The sequence below is a fragment of the Cervus elaphus genome, chromosome 21 (assembly GCF_910594005.1).
Source record: "Cervus elaphus chromosome 21, mCerEla1.1, whole genome shotgun sequence".
In the NCBI taxonomy this organism is placed as follows: Eukaryota; Metazoa; Chordata; class Mammalia; order Artiodactyla; family Cervidae; genus Cervus; species Cervus elaphus.
Genome location: NC_057835.1, coordinates 63792619 through 63805854, shown reverse-complemented (window position 1 = coordinate 63805854; position 13236 = coordinate 63792619). Strand labels below are relative to the sequence as shown.

The 13236-nt window shown below is 43.4% G+C and overlaps 1 protein-coding gene across 2 annotated transcripts in view; it reads right to left on the bottom strand.

The window, feature by feature from the left end:
* NCALD (neurocalcin delta) overlaps positions 1-11319 on the bottom strand; it is a 322563-nt gene extending 311244 nt beyond the window's left edge. For both annotated transcript variants that reach the window (XM_043879831.1, XM_043879829.1), the window contains exons 1-2: positions 11301-11319; positions 9719-9769 (exon numbers count right to left, since the gene is read on the bottom strand). The gene's annotated coding sequence lies outside the window, so the exon portion shown is untranslated. The remainder of the gene's footprint in view (positions 1-9718; positions 9770-11300) is intronic.
* Positions 11320-13236: the final 1917 nt, after the last annotated feature.

Here is a 13236-nt window from a genome sequence, read left to right as displayed (position 1 = left end):
TATCTGAGTCTGATCAAGACTCCAAATCCAGCTACCACATTACAGGGCTACAGAAGACAGAGGAACAGTGGAATGTGTCATGACCGTGAGAAACTCTACGGGTCAGCAGACTGGGTTCATCCAGAGATAAACTATAAGGAAAAGAAAGAGATGGAGCAGGAACCTATAGATTAAAAGAAAGCTGTAGCAATTTTTTTAAAAAATAAGCACACTCATTTTTTTAAAGTTGCTAAACTGTAGGACCTAAGGATGCATATTTGGGTGATCACTGTTAAAGCGTAGGTAATGGTTACTTGCGAAGGGAAGTAAAGGGTTGTGATTGATACAGGGTACATGGAAGGGGCTTCTGGAGTGGGTGGTAATTTTTACTTGCTGAACTTTGGTTGTAGTTACAAATGCTTCTGCCTTATGGTAATTGACTAAGCTGGACTTCCCTCATAGCTCAGTTGGTAAAGAATCCGCCTGCAATGCAGGAGACCCCGGTTCAGTTCCTGGGTTGGGGAGATCTGCTGGAGAAGAGATAGGCTACCCACTCCAGTATTCTTGGGCTTCCCTTGTGGCTCAACTGGTAAAGAATCCGCCTGCAATGCAGGAGGCCTGCGTTCTATCCCTGGTTTGGGAAGATCCCCTGGAGAAGGGAAAGGCTACCCACTCCAGTATTCTGGCCTGGAGAATTCCATGGACTATACAGTCCATGGGGTCGCAAAGAGTCGGACACAACTGAGCAACTTTCACTTTCACTTTCTAATTGACTAAGCTATGTATTTCACTTGGAAGAGGGGATCTGTGTTTTGTTTTACAACAAAGTAACTTGATTTTTTAAAAAAGAAGATACTTCTAGCCAACTCCTTAGAAGCATGAAAAAGGATCTAAAGAAGCTTCTGATATTTTCCAAGTTTAGGGGAAGCATGATAGGTAAATAACACAACAGTGATTCATATTTCAGGAAGGAGAGTTAAAATATATTCAATACACTTCTATAATCAATACTAGAATAAGTCAGCTAGGAAGAAATATAATTCAATGAAGAAAACATGAAAGGAAAGATGCTGACTGACTATGGCCTCCATTCCCAATAAATCTCATCGTGACTCCCTAGAAGTGTTATAGCTCATCCGCCCACCCCCCGCCAAAAAAGGGGATGATTTAACAATCATGGGGCAAGCCCTATATAAAAATCAAAACTTAGAATACTAATGTTTTGTAAAAACACCAGGCTTTTCTACTGATTTTCTCCCTCAGAGAAACAGCTGCTGATTTTTCCCCTTGAAAGTACATTCCTAGGCTCTTGAACTCCTGGCCTTGGACACTTGATGACCACATGACCTAAGCTACCCACCATAAATTAACTGTGTCATTTGATCCCCCACACCATAGAATCAGTTAAGTGCAGTCACACTCTGTCACCAAGATATATATATATGATAGGTCTACAGCAGGTCTGGAAGGTACAGTAAGTTATATAATTAGGTGACTCAGCTTCCTATGGCCACTACTTATGCTACATTGCTTTCCCTTTCTCAGCCCATGCCCATGACTCCATAAGGAGCTCCCTGTAACCAGTTAATGGTCAAAAAAAGACTCGGGTATGTTCATTATATTACCAGCAGTAGCTGGAAACAGACTGGTGCATATTCATTCAGAGTGGCCCTGAAAAATAGTGGAGAAAGAAAATCCTCCCTGTTGGTAGAACTTTACAGTACATCTGAATATCCACTTTGTCTAGGCTGAAAAATAGTCAGAAGTACAAATCTATACCAACTCATAAGTAGTAACGAATGATTTAACCAGATGGTCAAAGAATTAGAAAGGATGGAATTGGAAATTTGGTTAAAAGGAGGGCTGTGAAACAGGTAAATGGATGATCTTTTGGAATGGGGAAAGGGTATGAAATATTTGTGGGTGTGTGTTTGCACTCAGTCACTCAGTCGTGTCCTACTCTTTGCGACCCCGTGGACTGTAGCCCACCAGGCTCCTCTATCCATGGGATTTTCTAGGCAAGAATACTGGAGTGGGTTGCCATTTTCTCCTCCAGGGGATCTTCCCTACCCAAGGATCAAACTTGCATCTCCTATGCCTCCTGCATTGCAAGCAGTTTCTTTACCACTGAGCCATCAGGGAAGCTCCATGAAATATTTGTATCCCATGTGAATACCCACAAAAGAGCACCACTGCAGAGGCTCTCAATGATAATGTGGACAAGATAACATTCTGAGGATGTCAGATGACAGTCAGCTCTTTTTCCCCAGTGCCTTCCCTGTGCTTTTGTCTTTTCCAGTGCTTTCTCCAAAGACTTGTCTTCAGAGTATCTATGGCAGCATCAAGCTGGTTGTGCAAAGGCCCACCAAGGCAAATCTTGCTATCACCATTGCTGAGTTCTCAACTTCCCAACAGTAGGAGCCAACAATGAGCCCTGGCAAACCAGCTAGCCAATCTGATTACCTTGGGTTGATTACCTTGATCTCCTTCCAGAAAGAAGGAGGCAAAGATTTGTCCTCCCTGGAATAAATACATTCTGGATATGGATTTGCCTTTTGCAAACACCACCATCCACATACTTATTGATCATCATAGTACCCATCACAACATTTCTTCTGACCAAGGCACTAATTTCTCAGCAAAAGAAGTATAGCAACTGGCTTATGACCATGAAATTCTCTGGTCTTGCCACACACTCCATCATCCAGAAGCAGCTGGCCTGACATAATGGTGGAATCACCAATTGAAGGCTCAGTAATATCACCCACTGGGAGATAACACCTTGAAAATGTATGGCACTATCTTATAGAGTGAGGTATATGCTTTGAGTCAACAACCCATATAGAGTGTTATTTCTTCCATAACTAGGACACTTGGATCTGGAAACCAAGGATTAAAGTTACAGGGTCTGCTTTTGTTATTACACTTAAACAAAAATTTTGCTTCCCACTCCTGAGATTTGGGGCTCTGCTGGTTCCATTATGGGCACAAAAAAATGGTTCTACCATACTCAAATTTGAGGCTTCCTCCTTGTCATTTTAGACTCCTTGTGCCATTAAACTAATGGACAAAGAAAGGTTTTGCTGTCCATGTTAAGTTGATTGGTCCCAAATGTAAAGATGAAAATAGGGCTGCTGCTGAACAATAGCGGCCTGAAGAGGGACATCTGTAATTCAGAGGATTCTCTGGGGTTCTGTTTATAACTTCCATGGTCAGTAGTAAAGTTGATAGAGGATTTCACCAGCCCAGTAAAGAAAGAACAACTAGGGACACAGACTCTTCAGGAATGAAGCCACAACCCAGCAGAGAAAGAATCCTCACAAACCAAAGGACTACTTAAAAGGAAGACGAACATCAAAGTGGATAAGAGAAGGAGGAAAGCATATAGCTATAGATTCAGTTTCAGATATTGTTGTTGTTGTTCAGTCGATAAGTTGTGTTAACTCTGCAACCCCGTGGACTGCAGCACACCAGGCCTCCCTCTCCTTCACCATCTCCTGGAGTTTGCCCAAATTCATGTTCATATGCAGATCCTATATCTATCTACCTATCACTATATATCAGTTATGGCCTTGTGATCAGCTAGAGAAGTGAGAATTGCAGCAACTATGTGTATTTTCTTCCTTTGTTTTTTTCATGTACATATTTGTATATAGAAATCACTTCCTCCTTTTTCCTTTCCCCTGCTCTGTCATATAAGCGATGCTGGTTGATAGTTTAACTTTCCAATTTAGTCTTGTGGGTTATACAGTGGGATTTTGACTAACCTGTGAGAGTCACTAAGATCATTCAAACATGGAAATACTGACTGATGAAGCTTTGTTATCTCCCTTATTGGGGAAAAGGGGAGCATGCCTTCATTTGTTAAAGGGATAGTTGTGTCAAGAGAAGCACTGCAATGCTGCTGGGGTTGTTTCATCAAGTTTATGTGTGGGTAGAAGGCTGTGAGTGGATGCAGAAGAGACAAAGAGGTGGACTGTGCCTAACAGCGCCTTCCTCGCCCAACCCCACACTGTGTTCTACGTACATTCTTCCTTTCTATGGACATTCTATGCACACCACCTTTTTCAGACTAACTCACCAGCTGGCTTCCTATTGGGTTCTATCATCTGGGGCACTAGCAGGAAATTGGAAGACAGCAGAAGGGAGAAGGCGTTCTGTTTCTTTGGATTACTGGCGGTGCCCACAGGAGCAAGGGCAGTGATGCCATCATAACTGGCTATTGAGGACCCTGGGCTCCTGCCCAGGCACCTCACTTCTCACAGAAACGGAGAAGTGAACCAGCTGAGGGCAGGGACTGTCTTGGACTTACAGGTCCCCTCCAGTGCCTGGCCTAGAGCAAAACTCATAGCAGTCTCATGGCTGTTTTATTCTGTTTTTATTTTGGTAAAACAAATATACATAAAAATTACCTTCTGGACCATTTTTAGCTGTACAGTCATGTTAAGTATGCTCACTTTGTTGAAACAGATGTCCAGAACTTTTCACCTAGCACATCTCTATACCCGTTAAATAACAAGTCCCCTTTCCTCCTCCTTCCAACCACTCCACCTTCAGTTTCTATTAGTTTTACCACTTTAGAAAAATAGGCAGATGATTTCTTTTAATTAACATAATTGTAGAATCTCCGAGTTGGAAAAAAACCTTAGAAGTAATCTAGTCTAGAAGTTACCTAGTGCATGGGTCCCTCCTTTTCCATCTTAAATCCAGTAAGTATTACTTTTTAATCATCTGATCTATGCTGGAAAAATCCCAGTGACTGCTTCAAAAAAGTGAGCCATACTATGAGGAGACACTTCCTGAGATTAAAAAAAACAACAACAACAAAACAAAAAACAGTTCTTTCTTACATTAACAGGAAATGTTGAATTTGTCCCCATTGATCGTGGTCTATTTTCCAGAACAGAACAAGTTTCACTTCACTGAAGTTTACATGTTTTCATGGTATTTTAAAAACATGATTTTATCATGTGTTTTAGCCTGCAAGATTTGCACGGAGAAAATCAGGAACCCAAGTTAAGACCATCAACTGCTGCTGATATTCAACACTCAGTAACAGCATACTATGTAGCCAGAGGTCTCCATAGCCAAAGGGAAGGCAAAATTCAGGAGCTAATTTAAACAATGAATAAATTCTTGTTCCTGAGACCCACTGCACACCCAGGCCTTTAAAAATAAATCTTCCTCCACATGTTCACAGAATTACTGACAGTTTCTCATTCAATGCCTACTTAGCTCTTTAGTAAACCAAGAGATTCTCTCCCAGGTAGTCACAATATTTACTGCGATGCAAAGACGAAAACTGTCGCTAATGAAATCTCATTCAGAAAAGTCCACCACCTCAAGATGATTTCTGAAGTTACAGAGGCAGGATATGATCCTGTTCTTGCAGTGTTTCAAGCAACATTCATGGCAACCTCTTCCTCAAATAACCGAACCATAGGCTCTTTATACCACAAATTTATACTGTTGCTGTGTGTGCTCAGTCGCTAGTTGTGCCCAACTCTTTGCGACCCCATGGACTGTAGCCCGCCAGGCTCCTCTGTCCATGGGATTCTGCAGGCAGGAACACTGGAGTGGGTGGCCATTCCCTTCTCCAGGGGATCTTCCTGACCCAGAGATCGAACCTGGGCCTCTTGAGTCTCCTGCACTGGTAGACGGATCCTTTAGCACTAGCACCACCTGGGAAGCCCCATAGAAATATAACCAAATAATAATAATAACAAATTTGAAGAACACGGAGGCTATAATGAAATGCCTCTGATGGAAGATCAGGAGTTGGGTGATCCTTGCATGAGAAGTTGACCACAGGAGGTTACTGCCTCTGAGATGTGATGTATGCCTTGGGCAACTGTCTTCATCATCTTCATCATCATTACTGTTAAATGCACTCAGTATGCCTTGTATGTACTAGAAGCACTTAATGTCAGTTTAAGAGAGAAAGGTAAAAATCGGTAAAGGCCAGGAAGCAATAATTTATAAAGTATAAATGTAAATTGCAAATAAACACATGGGAAAATCTCTTGTAATTAAAGAAATGCCAATGGAAACAATATAAGATACTGTTTTTGTCTCAACACTGAGAACAACAGACAGTACTGTAGACATGAAAACTGGTATGTTTCAGAGGATTAATTTGCTAATATGTAACAGAAACCTTAAAAATATTAATATATCTTCATCCAGAAACTTTATTTCCTGAAATAAGGAAATAACTTTTTAAATGGGCACACAAAAAATGTGTACCTGGGTTTCACAATTTGTAATCATCAAAAATCAAAAACATCCAAATAGCAAGCAATGGATGATAAATAAGTTATGACTCACTCAGAAGATGGAATTCTATGCAACCATTAATAAAAACAAACATTACATAGCACTTAGCATGCAGCAGGTTCTATTCTAAGCAATTTGTAAATATATAACACATTTAATCTTTACTATAATTCTATGATGTAAGTACTATTATTGCCCCCATTTTACAGAGAAAACTAAGGCAACGAAGTTAAGTAACTTGCCCAAGAACACTGAATTAGATGGTGCTGAGCTATTCAAACTCAGGAAGTCTGTTCTGATTCCAGAATTCTGTACTCTTAACCATCACACCATTATACTATAGAAGAATATCTAATTTCATGTTAAAAATCTCAAAATATACTTGTAAAAATGTTTTAAATGAAATTATATTGGGTGTGTGTGTGTGAAAGGTTGCTGCTGTGAGCCAAGTCCTACACCAGAATTTGTGACCTCCAGAGGAGAGGATTTTGATCTGGGGTCAGAGACGAGGCTTGGAGCTTTTTGTGTAGCAAAGTTTTACTAAAGTATAACAGAGACAGGGAAAACTTCTGACATAGATATCAGAAGGGGACAGAGAGAGTTAGTTTGCAGCAAGGTATTTTGTCTGTCAGAAAGCTATTAACCAGATAAGAGAGGCACCTCAAGGCTGAGGGAGTTTCACCAGGCCCCTCTCCCACAACATGCACTTTTGAGATAGGATGGCTCGAGGTGTGTCATCCCCCAGCCATAAAACAATTGACAGGAAGACTGGTTTGTTGAGCCATTATCAGCCCAAGGTTTGAGAAAAGAAAAGTTAGTCTTAGGCAGAACCATTTTGAGGAAAGGCAAATTCCAAAGCAAATACACAGTTTCATTAACCTAAGAAAAAACACATTGGTTAGCTCAAGGCAGAGCCAGGTGTCGTCAACACAGAATTAAAAGAAGCCTCTTTTAATTTAGTGTAGAGAAGAAAAAAAGACATCCGCCACTTGCAGTTTATTTCCTCCTACCGCCTGGGGACCTCTGGCCTTCCCACCTGTTTCCCTCTCATATGTGTATAACATATATCCACATGTGTGGCAAAATATCAACTGTTATTGAAATTATACACAATTTTTTAAACTTTTTTCTTTCTTCTATTTTTCTAATTTTATTTGTTTGCCATGAACACACGCAGTTGGCCTTCTGTAGCCACGGGTTCCACATCCATGGATTCAACCAACCGCAGACCCACAGAAACCTACCCATCCACAAAAACCCATCGGTGAAACCCACAGATACAAGAGCCTGCTATTCTAGGCAATTTTATACAAGGGACTTGAACATCTCTGGATTTTGGAACCAATCTCCCACAGATGCCAAGGGATGACTGTGTTACGTTCATAATTTTCAAAATAAAAGAATGCTCTCAGTAGCATCACTGAGATGTTCCTGATGGCCACTGCCCTCAGCCTACAACTGGAAGGGACCCGGTTCTTAGCATGACCATTGGAACAAGCTGAAGTGCTTCACATCAGTTTACCTCCTTCTTTCTTGACCATGCTGTTGTTTTTAAATCTTCAAGAAAACCAACAAAGGATCTTGACCTGAACTGATAGCACTTTGTATATACATCTTTTACCAATAAATATTTTCATGATTTCAACACCTGAAGTTTCAAAGCACTCAACCTGTGCCCAGATAAAGTCTCTCTATGCCCTGCCTTCACCCCTGAGCCATCTGAGTTTACCAGTGTGCATATACTTAACTTTAGCAACACAGTTTCCAGCTGGTGAGGATACTGGTGCTTCTTATGGGGTCTCCTAAGGTCTCTGACTCCTTGAAATTTCCTAATGGCCATTGCTTTACAGTACTAAACTGATCCTGGGGCTCCTCCATGGTAATTCTCAACTGAACCAATTTGGGGATTTAAATTGCCTTCAGGAAATGGGCAAATAAAATATGACAGAAACCAAACCAGCACCACCCACACAGACTCTGTCCACACCATGTGGAAAGAAAACAATTGCCTGTGGGCCAGTGGGACAGAGGCAATCATTACATTCTGTCAAAGAGCAATCCTTGCTCTGGACGCCCATCACATAGTACTACACACAGGGTTTGCAAAGCATGTAAGAAACAGGGTGAGCCTGCGCGCCTGCAAAGGTTGCTGCATCAACTTTCATCAGAATCAAGTCCACAAACTCCCTGGCAATTCTCCCCACCTGGCCTTTGGTGGCCTTGATTATTCCCGTGGCAGAAAAGCCCCTAGAAGACCTAAGCAGAAGGCTCAAGATTCTACAGCATTAACCAGAATAGCACATAAATATGTTTAGGAGACGTATCCTTGTGCACTAGTAACCCATTTCACCATTTTCTAACACCCACTTTGGCAGTGTTGCTGAGATCCCTCTGGGCTCCAAAACTGCAACCGAGTGGGTAGAATTCTAAGATACCCCCAAGACTCCATAGCCCAGGTTGTATCCACCTGTATAATCCCTCCAGTCAAGTGGGGGTAGAATCTGGAACTGTGGTGGGATGGCCACTTCCTCAATTAGGTTACATTATATGCTTCCCCGGTGGCTCAGATGGTGAAGAATCTGCCTGCAATGTGGGAGACGCAGGTTCGACCACTGGGTCAGGAAGATCCCCTGGAGAAGGGAATGGCTACCCACTCCAGTATTCTTGCCTGAAGAATCCCAAGGACAGAGGAGCCTGGCAGGCTACAGTCCTAGGGGTTGCAAAGAGCTGGACATGACTGAGCGACTAACACTTTCACTTCCTTTCATATGACAAATAGTGATGGGACAGCCACTCCATCCCAGCCAGCTAGAGAGAGGCGAGCTCCTCCTGGCCTGGAAGAAAGCAGACATCTGTGCTGCAAACTGCCTATGGGAGATACAACTGGCAAGGAACCTCAGGAGTCCTCGAGAGCTGAGGGTGGTCCCTGCCAAAGGCTAGCAAGGAGAAAGGGATGTCAGTCCTACAACCTCAAGGAAATGAATCTAGCCAACAAGCAGTGATCTTGGAAGACAACCCTGAGCCTCAGATGACAGCCCCAGCTGCCACTGGATTTCAGCCTGAGATGACCTTGAGCAGGATCCAGCTGGCCTATGCTGGACTCCTGACCCCCAGGAACTAGTAGATAATAAACTTGTGTTATTTGAAGTCCAAGCCCCCAGCAATAGAAAACTAATGCAATGACCATGCTGGTGACATTATCAGTACATGTGCTGCTGAAGTTCTTTCTCATACTTCTACTCTCTTCAGAAGGAATGCCTGTCCATAACACTCACCCCTAAGGAACACAGAGAGGGATAATCGATATCTGTTTAATACTTCGGAACTCATTGAACCTTCACATGCAATCTCATTTGAATTTTTCATCATTAATCTGAAGGAGTCCAGGCAGTGATGATTAGGAACAAAGATTCAGGAGCCACACTGCCTGAATTCGACTCCCTCTTCTCCCCCACTTACTCACCAGATGAGCTCAAGCCAATTCCTTGACTTCTCTGTGCCTCAGTTTCCTCACCTGTAAAACAACAATATGATAAAAGCCTAGCTCCTATTAAGCACTGGACCAGTATTTATTGTTCTTGGAATCAATGCTGGAATCTAAATATACCACAAAACCACAGCTAACTGTGTTGGTTTCCCACTATACTATGTTGCAAGAATTAAAGCCTTTGGTTTTAGCAGGTTCTACAAACTGAGTGAAAGTCACTCAGTTGTGTCTGACTCTTTGCGAGTCCATGAACTATACAGTCCACGGAATTCTCCAGGCCAGAATCCTGGAGTATTCTGAATGAACTCCAGAATACTGGAGTGCGTTTTCCTGGAGAAAAGTAACGCACAGCAGGGAAAGAATAGATTTCCACCATTTACCTGTTGTCCTGAGTAAAATTGGGGGGTGGGGGCTGGGGGTGATGATCACAGGCAAGAAAGAATGAGCTTTCTGCACTCCCTAGAAAAGACCACAGCTCCAGGAGCAAGCAGGAGTGTGACCAGGTAAATCAAACCCTGGTTCCAACAGAATTCTGGATTTGAGATGAAACGACAGGTGCAAGTGGGTTCATGATGCTATAATTAGACTCACCCAGCCCACATCACACACACTCTGGAGCACAGACAGGCTGCCATGTGGACTAGCTGCAATAGGCATTCCTCCCAGGTAAACGCAGTCACAGCAAATCCATTACACAACCAGCTGGGGGAGGGTTGGCAACGCCTCCCAAGGGGCTGCCAAATCCATATGTGACAAAGACAACAGTGGTCTTGTCACTGGGATTGTACAAGGCGAGCTGCCAGAGTATCCACCTTCATAATATGGAGACAGGCCACTTTCTAGTTCAAAGAGTACCCCGCCAAGCTGTGCCACAGGTCAGGGCTGCTGTGGACAAGAGGGTGCTTTGTTTGTGGGCACCGCTTTGGTTACACTCTGGAGAAGTTTAAGGGATAAAGGCTGATTTTCCCAATGTGTTTTGGTCCCATTAAAGTATCACTGACCAAAGGCCTACTGAGTCATCCCTCATCTTCTTGATTTAAGCGTTAAAGAACTCTTGTCAGTGTGGAGCGGGAATGTGAGTGTATCCTTCTGTGTGTGTAATAAACGCCCCTCTTTTGTCTCTACCTATGCACAGTCCTCACCTGAGCAGCCTTCATGCCACAGAGACGAGGCCCCTTCTTTCTGATACTTTCCCATCACTCCTCTCAGGGCTTCCCAGGTGGCGCTAGTGGTAAAGAACCCGCCTGCCAATGCAGGAGACGTAAGAGACACAGGTTCCAACCCTGGGTCGGGAAGATCCCCTGGAGGAGCATGACAATCCACTCCAGTATTCTTGCCTGCAGAAACCCATGGACAGAGGAGCCTGGTGGGCTACAGCCCATGGGGTTGCAAACGGGGGTCGCAAAGTGTCGGACAAGACTGAAGCGACTTAGCACGCACCACGCCTCTTCCCACTAAACAATCAGTCAAGGACAAAGGAAATGGAAAACTACAAAAAGGAACTTTACCTTACCTCCTAATCACTCGAAGACATATTGATTTGTTTCAGAGCATTTACCTTAATTCACACAGGAAGCTCTCCCAAAAGATCCAAAAGGAGGTAGTAAAGCTTCAATGCCCGCAGGTATGCACAGTTAGCCGACAGCAACTGTGTGATCTAGGTTGAAAGGAACAAGCCTAGATGACTCGGCTTTTAAAACACTGTGCAGACCTACAACCAAACAAAAATCTCACCAGTGGGCCACGGGCGGCTTGGGGCCACTTTTGTAACGGCCCCTGAACTAGACAGTGGGAAGTTCTTTCAAAAGCCAGTTTGACACGAGGAATGCAGACCCCCAAGCAAAGACAGGAGGAGCTCAAAAGAGAAAGTCAAAGCAACTGGAACTGCTCTCTGAAAACTGCCAGCCCAGCTGATGGGCGAACTCAGAATTCTCCACTTGGCATGGCCTGGAAGCCTAGGGGCAGGCTGCAATGACACGCCAGTCTAAACACAGAGGGCCGCAATCAAGAGCAAATGCCTCCCTGCTGGAACCCAATTACCCTTGAGATTTTGATCAAAGAAAAACATTTCCTCTTTCTAATAAAAAAAAAAAAAAAAATCCAATCACTACTATGGTAGAGTGGGTTTCAAGCCATTTAGCTCCTCTAATCAGGGCATTACCCATTGAGTAGAGGTCTTTTTCCTGGGAAGAACTCCCTGCTAAAGTCCCTTTGAGAGCACATTTCGCCCTAGCAGAGCTTGGTCTAGGCCTAACAGTACACACAGTCAGTGAGTGTAGTCTGCGGATTACGTGTGTGGCAACGTGTCAAAGTGAAAACTTTTCTCTCAGTTTAGAGATGATAAACCCATGGCAAACTTTTAGTGTCCAATAACTAGTGACAGAAAGCAGACCCCTCACCTTCAACAAGAATATCAAAGAGAAAGATGAGAGGGAGACACTTGAGAAAAGAATTTGTGAGAAGGATTCATTTGGAGAGAGCTGTACTTTTAACTCCTGGGAAAGAGGTGAAGCCCATTTTTCTACTTCAAGGCTATTTCCACTTCAAGGCTATTTCCACTTCAAGCCTGATGAAGGGCAGTTTACCCCTGCATTACAGAAGTCACCTTGGATTGAAAATCCTACAAGGTGGGAAGTGGACTTGAGTGGCCGGCCTGAGTTCAAGGACGTATTGGAATCAGATGGGCCTGCACTCCCAGAGCTCATCAGCGCAAAGAATGCTTGCATATTTCCGGTGATAAAGTGGACATGGGGTTGTGTGAGGGCTGGTGTGAGGTCACGTGAGGGCCTTCTAGTAGGGTCTCCTAGATGCTTGATGAAAGCTAGAGGTGACTGTAGATTCCTTGGGATGAAGAGGGAGTAAATGAAGAACCAAAGAAGAGACAGTGCATCATCTGCATAAAGAGAACTACACTGGGGAAAGGGCGCCAGTGATTAGAGCCGCAAGCAGGGGTGGAGGTGGGAATGTGGGGTTGGGGAAGTGGGTCGTCTCTGAAAAGTCTATAATAAACACCCAGAAGGAAAAACGTCAGCCTTAAATACCTGCCAGGTCCAGAGACTATAAAGCTGTGTGACAGCAATGACGTCAAGTCAGAACTTTCTGGCTCCCCTTATCTTTCCATTCTGACAAGGAGGATTTGAGCAGCCGCTGGGAAGGGAGGAAAAAGGGAACACATGTGAAGGAATGAAGAACACCCCTTCTCTGTGTGTGCCAGGAGAGGCCCCACCACGGCAAAATGCCCTGCCAACGAAGAGATCCCCTGAGACTTGTCTTAGATTCACTGTCATCAAGGTATTAAAAGCGAAGTATAAACTCACCTCTCACACAAGGAAGTCATTTTGGTCACACCTGCTTATTCTTGTTTAAACTTTTCATTACATAATTATGGGCATCTAACTGGATTCCTCCTTATTGCCAAATTCAGACTTAAACTGAAGAAAGTAGGGTAAACCACTAGACCATTCAGGTATGACCTAAATCAAATCCCTTATGAC